At 37.1% G+C, this 19,219-nt stretch overlaps 1 long non-coding RNA gene across 2 annotated transcripts in view; it reads right to left on the bottom strand.

The window, feature by feature from the left end:
* Positions 1–301: 301 nt before the first annotated feature.
* The window catches only part of LOC105499014 (uncharacterized), a 118,962-nt gene continuing 100,044 nt past the window's right edge, over positions 302–19,219 (bottom strand). The window contains exons 4-6 of one of the 2 annotated variants that reach the window (XR_011619814.1): positions 9,041–9,179; positions 7,704–7,798; positions 302–916 (exon numbers count right to left, since the gene is read on the bottom strand). This is a non-coding gene — a long non-coding RNA (uncharacterized lncRNA). Of the gene's footprint in view, positions 917–7,703; positions 7,817–9,040; positions 9,180–19,219 lie in introns of both variants that reach the window. The other variant, XR_011619813.1, reaches the window with a different exon arrangement.

Raw genomic sequence — 19,219 nt, 5'->3', positions numbered from 1 at the left:
TCTCGGCTAGTTGGGAGGCTGAGGCAGGAGAATTACTTGATCCCAGGAGGCAGAGGCTTCAGCAAGCCAAGATCACATCACTGCATTCCAGCTTGGGCAGCAGAGCAAAACCCTGTCTCAAAAAATGAAAGAAACAAAAAAGATTTTTCTGCTCTTCTGCTAATTCTTCCAGAATATGGCGTCTGCCTACTTGTTCTCACATCTTTGACCTACTGAATTAGTACTCCAAAATAGGCCTGCTCTGAGCTGATATCTCACCTAGAATGTTTCACGCAACAGAATATTAATCGATGCTCCTTGGTTTAAAAAAAAAAAAAAGTGTTTTGGGTTTGACGAAGTCAGAGGGACTTCTTTCCCATAGGTTTTCTCAGTCATTGCAATGTTTACCGAATGGATTTGGCCATGGCGCCCTTTAGGGATGGGGAGCATCTTGCAGAATTAGTGCTTTGAAAATCACTTTGGAAAACTCTGTTTCTTGTTTTAGACTCTTATGATCTATAATATTCAATATTAAAATATGAAAACAGCATGCTTTGTTCCCTACTCAATGCCTAGTAAACAGCAGACATGCAATAAATATATTTTAATAAAAGAATAAATGAATGAGAGTATCAATTATTGTAAAAATGTTCTATTATAGGAGGTGGATATTAAATCTACGATAAGCTATTGCTTCTATTTATTGTAGAGTGTGATTTTTACCCAGAATCTAACAACTTCAAAAGAAAACAAAAATATCAGCTTATTTATAATTGGATAATACACTGCCTATGAAACAAAATTTACCAAAATCCCTTACTTTTGTAATTTTAGTAAAAATCTTCAGGTGTGTTTGCAGCCTTCTGTGGTAGAATCCAGTGGTGATTGTCCTCTACCAGCTTTAGGCTTATCATCAGTCTGGATCTTCGGGCCTTATCTGCAATGAAATTTCTATCAGTCTACATTTGTGTTGTGCTTTATTATATGAGTCTCAAATGCATTTATATTTCTTAGTTTGACCTGCCTCAACAATTAGATTTTATGTTCTTAAGAGGCAGTGTCCATGTCTTCTATTTCTTCTCTCTGTTGAGGTATGTCTTTCTCTCAAGTTTGATGTGATCTTTAAAAATGCTCAGATTTATGTTTTTTAATGGATGCAAATAAATATTGTCATTGTCTGTAAAACGGAACAATACAGTCAATAGATTATAATTAAATAGAAGGGATGTTGTGAGATTTGGAGGATGATCACACAAAGACTTGCAACATCCAGCTGAAAACATAAAATTCCCTGGTAATGCCACCATCAAAACATCTATTTTGTTTTGTGAGAAATGAAAATAAAATGGAATTAACCAGGCAATATTTATGAATTTGCTCTCTCTACAATTTCTCTTCCAATGCCCCTTTTTCCAAAATACTGGAAACTTTTGCATCCCTTATCAGCAGGGGGCAGACAACAAGGTATGACATTCTATGGACCTGACTTCAAGTGTTCTATTCTAGGAGCTTGAGAAAAAGATTTCTTTTCTCCCTTTATTTGTGAAAATGTGCACGTTGCTACCCACCTTCTCAGGCTAACAATAAACAACGATTATACAAGATAAATTGTATAAGGTGCATAACACAGCATGAGTGCTCTACAATTATTACTTCTTCCACTTTCCCACATATCCATCTCAATAGCACCTATTCTAACACAACTTCTTGACAAAATGTCTACTATCTATTTTTAAAGCTAACTTTCTTTCCTCTAAAGAAAGTCTTGAATACATTTATCTTTCTTTTTTCATTTCTTTCATTATTTGAACTATATTTAGACAGAAAATTTCTTATATAACATACCTTTGTGTTGTCTATCAGCAGACTTCAACATAAGCCACTTCAACATTCTATTCTACTTTATTTGCAGTTCTAACAATCTCAGTGTTCATAAAGGACCTGGCAATCTAACAATGGAGTTAAAAGTTGGAAATTTGCTATTTTCAAATATTCTTACTTTTCTTTAATCTATGTTTTTAACAATTATTTTTCTTTATTTTATTTCTTTATTGAAACAATGGAATGCTCAACAAAGTACATTTCATCATAGTAAATTAGACTTAGATAAGTAGAAAAAAATGCAATTAAGAAAGTTTTCTATTTGTTTCCATTTTAATGAAAGATTGTGAAGTTGACATGACCTCTTACACAAGGTTCAGCTGTGGTGTTTTGAATTACCTAACAAATAAAAAATTCATGGGAGACATTCAGCTACACTATTGAACCTTAGCTACTTTCTTCTATGTCTTCTAGTAAAAATTCTGACACATTTGGCTCTTGTGAATCTGTAAGTGCATGTAAAGAGAGGTTGGGGTGAGTAGGAGGAGTAAGTAGAAGAGATGGAGAGAAATGAGAGAGAAGGGATAAGAGTAAAAGATTTTTTGTTCAGAACCACATACATTACTAAAAATGCATTACCCTTTGTACTTGTGAAAGATAGGTTCTTTATGCTTTCCACACCCAAGTTTAGATGGGACAGCTAAATGAAGACATTTTCCTTTAGAAAAGCCACAAATCATTTTTTAAAGCATGAATTAATAAGGGATTTTGCAGCAATATTACTCTGTACTGTCCAGTTCTCAAAATGGAAATCTATAGAATACCAGTTCTTTTTTAGTTAGGAAGTAAATGACCACATGAAGTCCCTTTTCAAATGTTTCTCCATTGCAAGCATTTTAAATAATTTCTCCAAGGAAAGTACTATATAATCTGAGTGAATAGCATGACATTATGAACTACATCTAACATAAGATTTTGCTTCAACAGGCCTGTCAGTGCTCTTTAGTTCCACTGTAATGAAATGAAAATCGTGGGAGCTTGGAAGAAATATCTTCCTCACCCTGCTACTCTTTATTAACTGGGGAATTGTACTATTTTCCTCACCATGGCAACAAACACACTCAATAGAGTTAGCACTCACCTTTCCTGCACAGGGTGATGGGGAAAAATGGAAACAAAGAAAAGTGAAGCAAATAAAGATTTCAGAAAGCAATGAGTTAAGGAAATCATGAACCCAGGGCAGTGTGAGCTCGATGATCAGCATTAAGGGCCTTGTTTCAAACAAATTTTACTAGACTAGGTAACATGACCTAAAGAAGACTTTCAGTTTATACTTGATTAAATCTCAGAATAGGTGACTTATAATGTCAGCCAGTCAATTGAAAGGTGAACTTAAATGGTCTCATTTTACAGGAAGGTTAATGTCAGTAAAAGGCATAGATTGACCAGTAATCTTGAAATAAGGCTCTGAATTACTCATATACACCATCATTAAAAAGCAAAGAACTTGTTCTCATCAGCACATACAATTATTTGAATGGTTTTGAAGGAATCAAGGCTGATTTGCACTTTGAAATATTTTAGCCATATTTTCCTTTTTTTCCAGAAAATAGAGCTTAGTTTAAAATGTCGGATATTCTATACTCTGCTCAATTTATATTGTTCAAAATATTCCAGGCCATCCATCTTCCCCTGACATTCTGAGGTTTGTAACGGGTTGTATATCTCTAGGACATTCTGGTGGCAAAACCACCAGAAATGGGGCCAAGTAGTTATTTCCTTTTCTGCAAAAATGGAAAAAAGAATCAGAGTTTTATTTTGTCACATGAGAAGCAATGCGAGAATTGATAAAAGAAATATCAGCTAAACAGAAATCAAATCATTGCATTACAGCCAGGAAGTCAAGAAAAAAAAAATGTTTAAATCATGGGATGTGACCTATGTGGGATTTCCAAGATTTAAAAAGGAAAAAGAAAATTAAAAAATCAATTTGGTCATCTATCTTAAATAAAATAAAGTGACAAACTCTACATTTTTTTCTTTACACCTAGTTTTTTAGTATCATGTAGTTTTTAGTATGTTTTATTAAGAGCAAATTTGACACTCTTGTTCAGAGAAAAGATTCAGAATAGTGTATTCAAAATAGAAAAATAATTTGGCAGTACTTCTGGGAAAGATGATGGAGAGAATGCCTATTTTAAAATCACTGCCCTCTTTGAAGCTCAGCAAAATTAAGAAAAATAACCCCAAATAACAAAAATATTAAAATAGATCTTAAAACCAGAAAATGGTGCTGATATGATACCATAAATGTCAGCATCTAATTATCAGTTACAATATAATTTGGCACAAACTGGGTATGCACATTGAATGTCAGCACACAGATCCCATAAATGAGAGTCCCAGTGTGGCGTTTGGGGAGTTAGTGAAGGAAAGGATACTCAAAGCTACTGCCTGTTGAGTTCTTACTGCATGTCAGGACTGCATCTAAGGGTTTTACCTGCATCATTTCAATGTCTCTGCTCGGTAAGTTGGTGCTATTATAATCTTTGTTTCGCAGATGGAGAAACTCAATTTTGGCTGAAGTCACAAAGCTACATAGCAAGCAACTGGGGGATCTGGAATTTTAACACAGTTTTCTTTCAGCTTTAAACTTATCTCTGAGTGATTAAGCTATGAAATCTTTAAGAGAATATTTTGGAGTGCTCTGCTTATCACCCTTAACTTCGAAGGAGAAAGTTGGAAGTTTTGCACACAATGGAAAAAAGAGTAGTCCAACCCCAACCTCTAATGTTACAGGGGACAAGGAGGAATTCAACAACTTGGTGAGGAGTATAAGCAGAGCTGAGGAGAAAAAGGCAGCTCGAGGGCAATTATTTTGTTTGTTTCACTAATATCTTTGTCTAGCCAGGACAGACTAGGCCCAGAAGCAAGTCCAGGCTGGAGAGAGATGAAGAATAATATGCCAGAGCCCACCTTTTAAGTCACAGACCAAAGTGATCTGTGCTGAGAAAATATCAACTGAGCAACCAAGTATCACACTGCCGATTGATGAGACATCAAAAAGATGTGGTCACTTCTAAAGGTGGCTGGCCTGCCCAGAAAGCCAGAAAAGGAGCCAAATTTGAGGGTAGTGCCACGGTTTACATTATATTCTCCAACATGCTGGAACTGATCTTGGCAGCAGAGTTTGAGAGAGATGGAAAGTGCAGGAAGAAGTCATTGGATTTTGGCTGTTAATTAATTCTGATCCAGGCTGAGTGGTGCTAGGCATCTTAGGATCTCTTGTAGTAGGTCCTATGAAGCCCAAACTGGCACCTTATTTAAGAGAAGCACGTGAGTAATTTCTGCCCAGGGTCATGGTGCCAATAATTCACATTACTGCCAAGCTCATATCATTGATCCAGGCCTCTGTTTTCCCAGTTGTAATTATAAGTTACTTTTAAGCTCCAAGGCCCTTTCCAATTCAAACATTCTGTAACTCCCTTGGGAATACTAAGGAGTTTGTCAGAACCCATGAGCCAACTAGAATCATATCTCCTACAAGAAAGCCTAAAGATTGGGAGAGTCAGGCCTGTGCTGGAGGAAGCATGACAGAGCATCTTTAAATTAGATATGTGGCTTATAATTATATAACGCCAATTCTAAGGTATAAGAGATAGTTTTGAGATGAGTGTTGGATGTGCTCAGTGGCTTAATTGTAGCTTAACTTACACTAAGTAGATAATGTAAAGATAAATTACAAGTGTTTCTACTTACAGAAGTTATGCAGGTTCACTGTATATTTTTAAATCAATATATTGAATGAAAAAATATAAATTGCTCAGCAATTCATTCCCTGATAACCATATTAATGGTTTGCTTTGTTTCTGTGCAGTGTTAATACTTCCTCTCCCATTAAGCAGCGAACCTCCTCATTATGGGGATTGTTTCTTTGTCTTAAAATCCCTGAGCTTGGCATAAATAAATGTCTAATAAATATAGGCTTTCTTCCTGTAGCAAAAGTAAATATTGTCTTTTGAAAAGTTTTATCGCTTTTCCAACAATTCTTTTTTATCTTGATATAGCTGGTTTCATCCAAAACCCCATTAAATAAATATAAAAAGTGATACTTTACCTTGTAGTTCAGATTTCATTATATACTACATTCTTATTAGAATTATGCTAATTAAGTGCTTCTATCAGAGGTAGCAGAGAATCTACCAAAGTGATTATACCACTAATGTGCATAATTATTATATCAATTATTATATCAATATAAAAACAAAAGATGTTTTTAAGCTGGAGTCAACTATGCTTGTTTTCAATACATTACCTTTATTATGTTATCCACCCTGTACAGTGACTTTCTTCATCCATCCAACTTCTAACCCCACAGCAGGTCCATCTTAACACATACTGTGAATGAATGGAATGTGAATGTATTAATATGAATGTCATAGAGGAACGTGCAAGTATTGCATGCTTTCAATATCTTAGGAGGAGGCTGGTTGAGATGGGATGTGCCGTACTTTTTCTCATTAAATTTAATGACAACATTTTTAATATAATGGCTTTTCATTTAGTGGTGAGTTTTTCAGGAATGAATTAAGATGGATTAGTGAATTCTCAAATTAATGAATTATATCAAGAGAACACAGGCCTAAGCTAAGATTTAGGCATGTTGGTACTGAGGAGCTGACTATGCCCAAGCTCCACATACATGTGTTGATTCTCCACATTAGAAGGTCTGCCGGGGGAAGTTGTATGTGGGAATGTTCACTTGCAGGAATAAAGTATAGTGGATAGAGAAGAACACATGATGAATGACCCCAGCCCAGGCCTATGAATTTCACCAGAGCTCTTCACCGAGGAACAGAAGTAGAAGCTGGACAACTTTTCTCACAGGGATGTTGAAGCATGTGCTTCTGAGGTATGACATAGAGTGGGGTGATGCCTGTTTCTCCCCACCCCCTTTTTTGTTTTACACCCAGCACCACTCCTGTATTGTAAGAATTCTAGGGCATTGGTGGAGATAAATGGCAGCATCCATGTCTGGGCAGGTAGCTTCTGTGGTGGGCCGAATAATGGCCCCCCAAAGATTTCCACATCCTAATTCCCAGAACCTGTGAATATGTTGCCTTACATGGTAAAGGGACCTGGCAGGTATGATTTATTAATAGCTCAGGATCTTGAGGTGGGGAGATTACCCAAGATTTTGCAAGAGGGTCCAGTTTAACTATAAGAGCCCTTATAAGAAGGAGGATGAAGTGTTAAGAGTCAGAAAAAGATGTGGTCATGGGGAAATGGAAGCAGAGCTTGGAGTGATGCACTTTGAAAACGGAAGATGGGTCCGGAGCTGAGAAATGCAGGCAACCTCTAGAAGCTGTAAAAGGCAAGGAAGTAGATTCTCCCCTTAATCCCCTAGAAGGAATATAGCTCTGCCAACACATTGATTTTAGCCCCATAAGACCCATTTTACACTTCTGACCTCCAGAAATATCAGATAATGAATTTCTATTATTTTTAAACCATAAATTTTTTGGTAATTTGTTATGGTAGCAATAGGAAACTGATACTACTTGTGACAACAAACATACATCACTGGTGGTCAGCAGAGACAGAAGTACTTAGTGGAGACCTGGTGGGAAGGAGGTAGTGCCCTGCAGGAGAGCTCATATGGGACATACTCCAGGGACTACTGAAAAGTCTTGGGAGAGGGAATTTTGCAGGGGCCTGATAGCTTCTGTTGCAGTCGGAGTTAGTGAGCCATCAAGACTGGAATATTATTAATATTTCAGCTTTATTTGTAACCACAGACCAATGAAATCTGGGAATATTCCAGTAACAGAATGCCTCAAACAGGCTTGACTTGCAAATAAACTTACTCAGGTCTTTCACCAGCTTCAGTTTGAAAAGCTTACCTGTCATTAATGGAAACAGAGTATCATCATTGAAGCCTTCCACTCCTTTCTCTTCACTCTATGATTTATCTGCCATCCAGAGTTATTCACTGGTCCTATAGGGAAAATTAGGCCTGAAAAGCTCAAGCACAGACAAAACCAACACCTTCATCAAAGGAAAGCAAACTGGTTTTCTGACGCTATTGCTTGTTTGAGGAGGTGTTGCATAGCCAAAGAGATACCAGTGGAGGGTTTTAAATCTCGGGATGCTCATTCTACATAAGAATTGCATATCTGGCAATCGGACTCGGTTACATGGATTTAGGGAGTCATAGGAGTAGGAGGAGGAGCATGGCCCTGTGTTGTCACTGATACGTTATAACTCTGGCTTCCAATGGTAACATCAACTGGGAAAAGGTTAGAAAACTATAGCATCTTCCCATGTGAACTACCTATGACTCAGTGATCTCTATAATACCTTATTACTATAAACAGACATGCCATAATTTGCAAGAGATAAAATTATACTCGTGAGTGCAACAGCTCTTTTAAATTCCATTGCAAACCCCCTCACTACTCCATAATAGTTATTTGTAATTTAATGGACATTATCACTGTGTGGAGAAAATAACTTGAATTACTAGTTGCATTTTATTTCTTGTGAATTCCCAGGCCAGATTAAGCCATATAGTTGCAGTCACTTGATACTAATGGTATTTATAAACCAAAAAGAAAAAAAATGTTAAGGAAATTTAGAAAAAAATTTTCTGTTAGTCACACAAACCATTTTATATTCAATTACAATAAAATTGCCTTACATATGTTTATTATGCAGCTCATCTTAATAACACACCAAAACAATCAAAGATTGTTTTACTGTGCTGTAATTTTTTCCCATTTGGTCTAGGAGTCCCTAAAATAAAAATTTCTGGATTAAAATGAATTATATGTTTCTTAAAAGGCTAAATTTTAAGCTCAAATTTTTGTATAAAGATGTATGAACTGGCCTCAATATGGGAACTTATAATGTCAACAAGGGCCAATAAAGTAAACTGGTGATTCTGACTGAATCTTAGTCATGTTCTTATTGTTCTCTTGCTACCACAAATACCTGTTACATCAGAGCTATATTAGACTGAAAGCAAGTATGCAAGTAGCTACAAGTATAATTAATACCCTTGTAACTACTGGTAAGGTCATGGAGCTGTAAAGGCTGAGCTGGGAGCAGTAATTAATTTCATGTAGACAATATCCCCAGACGCATCCGTAAAGTAGGTACAGATTTCTCTCCTTTTTTTCCCTGAGTGGTACTCCAATCAGGGTTTTGGCATCTTTCCCTTTACCCCACATAGTAATACCTCTCTTTGCTCCGCGACGCTCCTGGAGCCCCAGCTGGCTTTTCTCATAAGTCCATTCTATGTCGTTCCCACCGTGAGATCCAAGAGCCACGTCAGTCCAGTACCACATTGGCTAGTACATTCTAGGCTTAATATGTGCCTGTTGAATGAATGAATAAAAGATTGAACAAATAGATGGATGCATAATAAATAAAATAATAAATAGGCTCCCTTCCCAAACATCATTTCATACTTGGGATCCTTTTCTTTTCTGACTTTTCTCTCTTGTATCAATATTCAACATTACTCTACTCCCCATCCACCCCCAATTATACCATAGCTAAAAATGTGTGTGTGTATTACATGTATAAATATACACATATACCATATATTAGTTGCTTAAGAGTCTGTGAGAATGCTGCTACCTCTTTTCATGGGAGACAGGAAGGCACTTCAGTATAATGGAACAAAATCTTGGTCATCAGACAGCCCTGAGTTTGAATCTCTGCTATGTCCCTAATCTGTAACGTGGGCAAGTTATTTCACATCTCAGTGTCTCAACTTCCTCATCTGTAAAATGAGACTATTAATATATAACTTCCAGAAAGTATTATCAAGACCTTATTTATAGGTCAATCCTAAATCTAGCAGTTAATCTTCCTGTCAAAGGAGCAGGTTTATAAGTTCATCCCAAAGTCAAGGAGGAACTAAAATACAGAACATAGATATTTCTAGAGCAATGACTTACTGAAAACAGGCATTTAGCAGAGAATATTGAAGGAAGCTTAATGTCATTATTACAACTGCTAAACAACTGATGGCAGAGGCTGGGAATCATGTCCTGTTAGTAATGAAAGTTTTGATCTAATGAAAAAATTCATGGGCAGAACAAAAATGTAGCACCAAAATTTCAGTACAGCCTAAACAACACAATCAGTAAAATTCTGACAGAAGTAGAAGATCATTTCTTAATCCTATTTGGTAAAGATTATTTTCTTTTTATCAATTTCTAATAATTTTTATCAATTTCTAATATTTTTATCAGTATTAATTATAAACACATTTGTATAACAAATATTAAAGTACTAGTTAATACTTTTATTTCCTGAATTGCTACTCCATAAGAAGTCATGAATTCTCTGGATTAGTTATTTCAAACAAGTTTTGGTTTGGCCCAAATCTGTAAAAATAAGATTTCTCTTCTAAAAGTCTCTTACTTGATTGTAGCTCTACTATCTCCAGACATATTAGCCATTCCCATGGCACAAAGAAGCCTTTTTATGTCTTTACACAGAGAATTTCTCTTTTGTCAAAATTACTTTCTGACCTAAAAGTCAGGGAAAGGGGCTTTTTTCACTAACTCTATATTCAAATGAGGTTCTGGAAACCTCATTCTAACCTTATCCTTCCAAATTTGTGAATCAATACTCAAGTTATTGAGAACATGGAAAGGAACCTCCAGTTTTCCACAGTTTCACTTACTTGGGCAGTCAGTCAAATAATAATAGTTATTCTTCGCAGGAAATGATTTTGCCCCAGGGGATTTGACTATATTTGGAAGTATTATTTGTCATAACTGGGGAGTTGTTACTGGCATCTAGGTGGTAGAGGCCAGGGATGGTGCTAAACAGCCTACAATGTGCGCAGTAATTCCTCATAACAAAGCATTATTTGGTCCAAAATGTCAATGGTGCTAATTTGGGAAATCCTGTTACAGTGACATACAGTTTCCATGTGAGGCAGACACATCATAATGCGGTGCTTAAGAGTGTGACTTTACTACTCCCCTAAAAGGAATGTCACATGTATCATATTATAGGAATCCTCAAAAACTAGATGGTTCTCAAGTTTCTTCAGCGTTAGAAACTTTCATAAAACAAATATTATTCTATGGCAACATAATTTTGAAATAAGCTTTAAAACATTTTCAAACAAATATTACATTGGAATGTTTTCATAATTTTCTGAAAGCTGGATCTCAAGATCTAGTATGCAATCCTACCTTGCAAAGAGATTGCTGTGTAACCTTAAGAAAATCCCTTAACATCTAGGAGTTTCAAGATATGCAATTACATATCTACCTACCTCCTTGAGGTTTTAAGAAAGACGAGTTAAATTGTGTCTGTAAGTCACTTACAGAAGTGTAAAATAAAAGTAAGGTATTATCATAACTTTTATGAATAGTTCCTTTAGAACTGTGAAGCAACTGATTTTATGATGTTTTGTTTTGGTTTGATGAAGAATTATGTCAAATTTTCAGATAAATTTAAAGGCCCTGGCCAGGGCAATGGCTCACGCGTGTAATCCCAGCACTTACCCAATAGTGGCAATGTGATTAGAGGATAAAACCTGCTGGCCTCCCTAATGGGTATGTGTACTGCTAATTAGCCAAAAAAATACGATTCACTTTTGTTGTTAGAACCATCAGTGGCTATACTCTGGGGTAAGCCAAATCATTATCAGTTAAGAGAGCAACACCAGAGCACAATATAAATTATGAACACATTAAGATGACATAGATGATAGATAGGTATGATAGATAGATAATAGATAGATCGATCAATAGACAGAAAATAAACAGAAAATGATCAAGAAAAATAAATTTATTTTTTGATATTTCTTCTAAACAATTAAATGAGTGTGTATGTGTGTGTGTGTGTGTGCATGGATGGAAAAAAATTTAGTACACTGCAAAATATTTAAAAATACTTTGTTAGAATAAGTAGGAGACAAGAAGAGGAAGCACTGAACATAAGGAACCAAAAATTTGGAAATTTAGTCTTCATCTTAATATGAAACAACAAATAAAAAGGGAACCAAAATACATTTTATATATGCAGAAGTCAGACATTTACTGAGTAATGTCTCAAAAAAGGAATGAATGATGAAAACAACAAAAGCAGTTACAACAAAAGCCAAAATTGACAAATAGATCTAATTAAACTAAAGAGCTTCTGCACAGCAAAAGAAACTAGCATCAGAGTGAACAGACAAGCTATACAGTGGGAGAAAATTTTTACAATCTACAAATAGACAAAGGTCTAACATCCGGAATCTACAAGGAACTTAAACACATTTACAAGAAAAAAACAAACAATCCCATGAAAAAGTGGGCAAAGGAAGACATTTATGTGGCCAACAAACATATGAAAAGCTCATCATCACTGATCATTAGAGAAATGCAAATCAAAACCACAGTGAGATAATATCTCACACCAGTCAGAATGGTGATTATTTTAAAAAGTCAAGAAACAATAGATTCTGATGGGGCTGTGGAGAAATAGGAATGCTTTTACACTGTTGGTGGCAATGTCAATTAGTTCAACCATTTTGAAAGACAGTGTGACGATTCCTCAAGGGTCTAGAACCGGAAATGCCATTTGACCTGGAAATCCCATTACTGTTAAGAAAGCCACTTAACCGTATATCCCTTTGGTATATACCCAAAGAAATATAAACCATTCTACTATAAAGACGCAGGCACACATATGTTTACTGCAGCACTATTCACAATAGCAAAGACTTGGAACCAACCCAAATGCCCATCAATGATAGGCTGGATAAAGAAAATGTGGTACATATACACATGAATACTATGCAGCCATAAAAAAGTGAATTCATGTCCTTTGCAGGGACATGGTTGAAGCTGGAAGCCAATCAACCTCAACAAACTAACACAGGAACAGAAAACCAAGCGCCACATATTCTCACTCATAAGTGGGAGTTGAACAATGAGAACACACGGACACAGGGAGGGGAACAACATATACAAGAGCCTGTCGGGGTGTGGGGGGCAAGGGGAAGGAGAGCATTAGGATAAATACCTAATGGATGTGGGACTTAAAACCTAGATGACAGATTGATAAGTGCAGCAAACCACCATGGCAAATGTATACCTATGTAACAAATCTGCACATTCTGCACATGTATCCTGAAACTTAAAGTAAAATTTTAAGAAAACATGAACAAATAGAAAAGTAAAAATAAATAAATAATAAAATCCTGTAATTTTAAAATAATTTTATTATCTAAATTCGGAACACAGATGTTTCTCCTTTATTTTTATAAATATTAGCCAAGGTACTTGATAATGTTGTTCAAGTTCTCTATTTCTTTACTAATTTCTTTTTGTCTAGCTGGTCTTTTAATTGCTGAGAGATAATATTAAAATCTCCAAGTTTTAGAGAAACCGTGTATTTCTCCCTTTAAATATGTCAGCTTTTTAAAAAGTATTATTGTAAAAATACTTAATGTGAGATTTTCTCTTTTAGCAGATTTTAAAGTGTACAATACAGTACTTTATCAATAGGAATAATATTGTACAGAAGATCTCTAGAAAGTATTAATTTTGCATAACTAAGATTTTATACATGTTGGTTAGCAACTCAGTTTCCTCCACCCCGAATCCCTGGAATCCACTATATTATTATTTGCTTCCATGAGTTTGGCTATTTCAAATACCTTTTATAAGTGGAACATGCAGTATTTGTCCTTCTGTGACTAGCTTATTTCACTTAGCATAATGTTTTCAAGGTTTGTCTATGTCATTGCATTCTGCAGGATTTCTTTCTTTTTAAAGGCTGAATCATATTCCATTGTGTATATACAGCCATGATCACATAACAGTGGGAATACATTCTGAGAACTATGTCCTTAGGCAATTGTGTCACTGTGCAAACATGGCAGAGTATACTTACACAAACCTAGGTGATACAGTCTACTACACACCTAGGCAATGTGGTAGACCCTATGACTCCTAGGCTTCAACCCTCTACAGCATGTTACTGTACTGACACAGTAGGTGACTGTAGGCAGTTGTGGCAATTGTAGGTAATTGTGGCAATTGTAGGCAATTGTGGCACAGTGGTAAGTATTTCTGCACATAAACATATCTAAACAGAAAAAAAGTATGGTAAAAATACAGTACAAAAGATTAAAAATGGTAACTGGGATAGTGGACTTACTATGAATGGAGGATGCAGGACTGAAAGTTGCCCTAGTTGTCAGTGACTGACTGGTGAGTGAATGTGAAGGCCCAGGACATTACCATACACTACTGTATAAAACCATATACTTAAGCTACATCAAATTTACCTAAAAATTAAGTAATTGTGCTATGACATTATGATGTTACAATGGCTACAAGGCCTATGATGCCACCAAGTGATAGGAATTTTTCACTGTAGTCTTACAGGACCACTGTCATACATGCAGTTTGGAGTTGACCAAAAAGTCATTGTAGGGCATGTGATTGTATACTGCTTCGTTAAAAATCCATTCGTCCATCAGTGGGCATCTCTCCCCTCCCTGCTTTTTTTCCCAGCCTCTGATAATCACCATTCTCTCTATCTCCACGAGTTATTTTTAATTTTTAGTTCCCACATATGAACGAGAACATGTGAAAATGTTCTTTCTGTGCCTGACTTCTTTTACTTAACATAACGTCCTCCAGTTCCATTCATGTTGTTGCAAGTGACAGAATTTCATTCTTTTTAACTCTAAATAATATTTATTTCTGTATATGTAGCACATTTTATTAATCCTTTCATTTGTTGATAGACACTTAGGTGGATTTCAAATCTTGTACATACATTGATTTTCTCTTTTTTTTTTTTTTTTTTTTTGGGATGGAGTCTCACTCTGTCACCCAGGCTGGAGTGCAGTGGTGCAATCTTGGCTCACTGTAAGCTCTGCCTCCTGAGTTCATGTCATTCTCCTGTCTCAGCCTCCTGAGTAGCTGGGACTACAGGCACCTGCCACCACGCCTGGCTAATTTTTTGTATTTTTAGTAGAGATGGGGTTTCACTATGTTAGCCATGATGGTCTTGATCTTCTGACCTTGTGATCCGCCCGCCTCGGCCTCCCAAAGTGCTGAGATTCTAGGCGTGAGCCATCGCACCTGGCCCATACATTGATTTTCTATCCTGAGACTGATGAAGCTATTTATCAGCTTAAGGAGCTTTTGGGCCAAGACTATGGGGTTTTCTAGATAAAGGATTATGTCATCTGCAAACAGGGATCGTGTGACTTTCTCTCTTCCTATTTGGATGCCCTTTATTTCATTCTTTTGCCTGGTTGCTCTGGCCAGGACTTCCAATACTATGTTGAATAGAAGTGGTGAGAGAAGACATCCTTGTTTCGTGCTGGTTTTCAAGGGGAATGTTTCCAGGTTTTGTCCATTTAGTATGATGTTGGCCATGGGTTTGTCATAGATGACTTTTATTATTTTGAGGTATGTCCCTTCAATACCGAGCTTATTGGGAATTTTTAACTTGAAAGGGTATTGAATTTTATCAAAAGCCTTTCCTGAATGTATTGAGATAATCGGGTGGTATTTGTCTTTAGTTCTGTTTATGTGATGAATCACATTTATTGATTTGCATATGTTGAACTAACCTTACACCCCAGGAACAAAGCCTACTTGATTGTGATGAACAAGATTTCTAATGTGCTGCTGGATTCAGTTTGCCAATACTTTGTTGGAGATTTTTGCATCAATGTTCACCAAGGATACTGGCCTGAAGTTTTCTTTTTTTGTTGTGCCTCTGACAGATTTTTGTACAGAAGGATGCTGGCCTTATAGCATGAGATAGGGAAGAATCGCTCCTAATTTTTTTGGAATAGTTTCAGTAGAAATTGTACCAGCTCCTCTTTGTGCAAATGGAAGAATTTGGTTGTGAATCTGTCCAGTCCTGGGCTTTTTTGGTTGGTAGGCTATTTATTACTGATTCAATTTTGGAGGTCATTACTGGTCTGTGAAGGGATTCTATTTCTTTCTGGTTCAGTCTTGGGAGGGTGTATATGTCCAAGAATTTATTCATTTCTTCTAGACTTTCTAGTATTTGTGCATAGGGGTGTTCATGATATTCTCTGTTGGATGTTTGCACCTCTGTGGGGTCAGTGATAATATCCACTTTATCATCTCTGATTTTGTTAAGTTGGACCTTTTCATCTTTATTAGTCTGTCTAGAAGTCTATCTATTTTACACATTTTTTGAAAACCCAATTCTTATATTCACTGATCTTTTGAATAGTTTTTTTGTGTGTCTCAGTCTCCTTCAGTTCAGCTCTGATTTTGGTTATTTTTTGTCTTCTGCTACCTTTGGGGTTGGCTGTGATGTTAGGTTGCTAAATTGAAATCTCTCTTTTTGATGTAGGCATTCAGTGCTATAACTTTCCCTCTTAACACTGCCTTAGCTGTGTCCCAGAGATTCTGTTATGTTGTATCTTTGATCCCATTAGTTTCAAAGAACTTCTTGATTTCTGCCTTAATTCCATTCTTAATTCAAAAGTCATTTAGGAGCAGGTTATCCAGTTTCCATGTAACTGTATGATTTTGAGTAAATATCTTAGTCTTAATTTCTAATTTGATTGTACTGCCATTTAAGAGAGTTGTTATTATGATTTCAGTTCTTTTGCATTTGCTGAGGAGTGTTTTCTGTCTGATTATGTGGTTAATTTTAGAGTATGTCTCATGTAGTGGTAAGAAGAATGTATATTCTGTTACTTTTGGGTGGAGAGTTCTGTGGATGTCGATTAGGTCCATCCAGTGATGAGTTCAGGTCCTGACTATCTTTGTTAATTTTCTGCCTTGATGATCTGTCTAATACTGTCAGTTGAGTGTTACAGCCTCCCATTATTATTGTGTGGAAGTCTAAATCTCTTCAAAGGTCTGTACAAACTTGCTTTATGGATCTGGCTCCTCCTGTGTTTAGTGCATATATATTTAGAATAGTTAAGCCTTCTTGGTGCATTGAACCCTTTACCATTATATAATGCCCTTCTTTGTCTTTTTTCATCTTTGTTGGTTTAAAGTCTCTTTTGTCTGAAATTAGGATTGCAATCCCTGCTTTTTTCTGTTTTCCATTTGTTTGGTAAATTTTTTTCCATCTCTTTATTTTGAGCCTATGCATGTCATTGCATGTGAGATGGGTCTCTTGAATTCAGCATACCACTGGGTCTTGGTTCTTTATTCATCTTAACACTTTGTGCCTTTTAATTGGGGCATTTAGCTCGTTTACATTCAAGGTTAGTATTGACATGTATGGATTTGATCCTGTTATGATGCTACCTGGTTATTATGCAGACTTGTTTGTGTGATTTCTTTATAGTGTCACTGGTCCATGTTCTTAGATGTGTTTTTGTAGTGGCTGGTAATGGTCTTACCTTTCCATAGTTAGTGTTTCCTTCAGGAGCTCCTGTAAGGCAGGTCTAGTGGTAACAAATTTCCTCAGCATTATCTTGTCTGAAAAGGATCTTATTTCTCCTTCACTTATGAAGCTTAGTTTGGCTGGATATGAAATCTGGGGTTGGAATTCCTTTTCTTTAAGAATGTTGAATACTGGCCCCCAATCTCTTCTGGCTTATAGGGTTTCTGCTGAAAGGTCCACTGTTAGTCTTATGGGTTTCCCTTGGTAGGTTAACTGACTGTTCTCTCTAGTTGCCTTTAACATTTTTTCTTTCATTTTGACCTTGGAGAGGTTGATGATTATGCATCTTGGGGGTGATCTTCTTGTGCTGTATCTTACTGGGATTCTCTGCATTTCCTGAATTTGGATGTTGGCCTCCGTAGCTTGACTGGGAAAGTTCTTATGCGTAATATACTTTTTCAAAGTGCTTACCCTCTCCCCATCTCTTTTGGGGACACCAATGAGTTGTAGATTCGGTCTCTCTACATCATCCCATATTTCTTGGAGGTTTTGTTCATTTATTTTCATGCTTTTTTCTCTATTCTTGACTATCTTATTTCAGAAAGCCAGTCTTCAAGCTCAGAGATTATTTCCTCAATTTTGTCTATTCTACTATTAATTCTTTGAATCCATTATGAAATTCTTATAGTGTACTTTTCAACTCTGTCGGTCAGTTACATTCTTTTCTATACTGGTTATTTGCCTGTCAGCTCCTGTATCATTTTATTGTGATTCTTAGTTTCCTTGTATTGGTTTTCAACATATTCCTGCATCTCAATGATCTTCAGTCCTATCTATATTCTGAATTCTGTTTCTGTCATTTCAACCATTTCAGCCCAGTTCAGATCCCATGCTGTAGAGGTGGTATGGAACTTTGGAAGGAAGAAGGCACTCTGGTTTTTTAAGTTGTCAAAGTACTTGAATTGGTTCTTTCTCATATTTGTGGGCTGATGTTTCTTCAATCTTTGAAGTTGCTGATCTTTGGGTGTTTTTTTTTTTCTTTTATCCTATTTGATGACCTTGAAAGTTTGACTGTGGTATAAGGTGGAATCAGCCAACTGGCTTCCTTTCTGGAAGATTGTAGGGGGCGATGCTCAGCTCCCAAATCCTGGACTGTGTACTCTTAACTCAGGGGGACTTACATCAGGCCCTGACTTTGTTCTCTGGCTCCTTGAGATCAGGAATCCACTGCACTGGAGGTGGGCAAGGTGCTCCCACACCACTGGTCACTACACTCTGATGGGTAGTGTCAGTCAATGCATTTCACAGTGCAATGTCAATGGGACTATCCTTTTTGCACATGTCAGCTGCAGTGTCTGTGGCAGCACAGAACCCTCTTTGGTGAGCCCTCCATAGGTGAACCCTCTTTGGCTGCAACAGGATGCTAGTAGGTGCCGGAATGCCTGCCTCTATGTGGACATTCATCATGATGGCAGAGGCAGCACAGCTCGTGAGCAGTCTGCACTTGGGCACAGGTCTGTGTGCATTCTCTGTGCACTGAAAGCAGGGGTGGTCACTTAGGGAGGTGGAAAGTCCACTGTCCTCTGTGCCTAATTTTACTCCCATGGCAGTGTTGGTATAAGGGCAGGGTGTGGGAGGGTGCAGGGTTGACCTGTTCTGCGCCTGCCAAGGCTTTGATTACAATGGCAGTCCAGTGGTAGGGGTGTGTGGAATGTACTCTTACCACAGCAGCAGCAGGGCAGGGTGCACACACACATGCATGCAAGGCAAGGAAAAGAAAGGCCTGCCCATGCACACACACACACCAGCAACACAATGTGGGGGTTGCCATGAGCCTAGGGGAAGCTGCAGTGTGGAGAAAGAGCAGGCTGGCTGGCATGTGGCCATAAGGGCCACCCCACTGGAGCTCCTACTGGTCAGGCATTGTCTGCCAGCACAGGAGCTACAGTGCAGTCCCCAAGGGCACCATATGAGGCTGCCCTGCAAGCAGGTGCTGCCTGTTGGCCATTGGATTGTCTTTTTTATTTTTTTGCTTTTTCTTAAGATGAAA

This window comes from Macaca nemestrina, chromosome 2 (assembly GCF_043159975.1).
Source record: "Macaca nemestrina isolate mMacNem1 chromosome 2, mMacNem.hap1, whole genome shotgun sequence".
NCBI classification, from domain to species: domain Eukaryota; kingdom Metazoa; phylum Chordata; class Mammalia; order Primates; family Cercopithecidae; genus Macaca; species Macaca nemestrina.
Note: the sequence above shows the minus strand (reverse complement) of the source record. Positions and strands in the feature narration are given on the sequence as shown.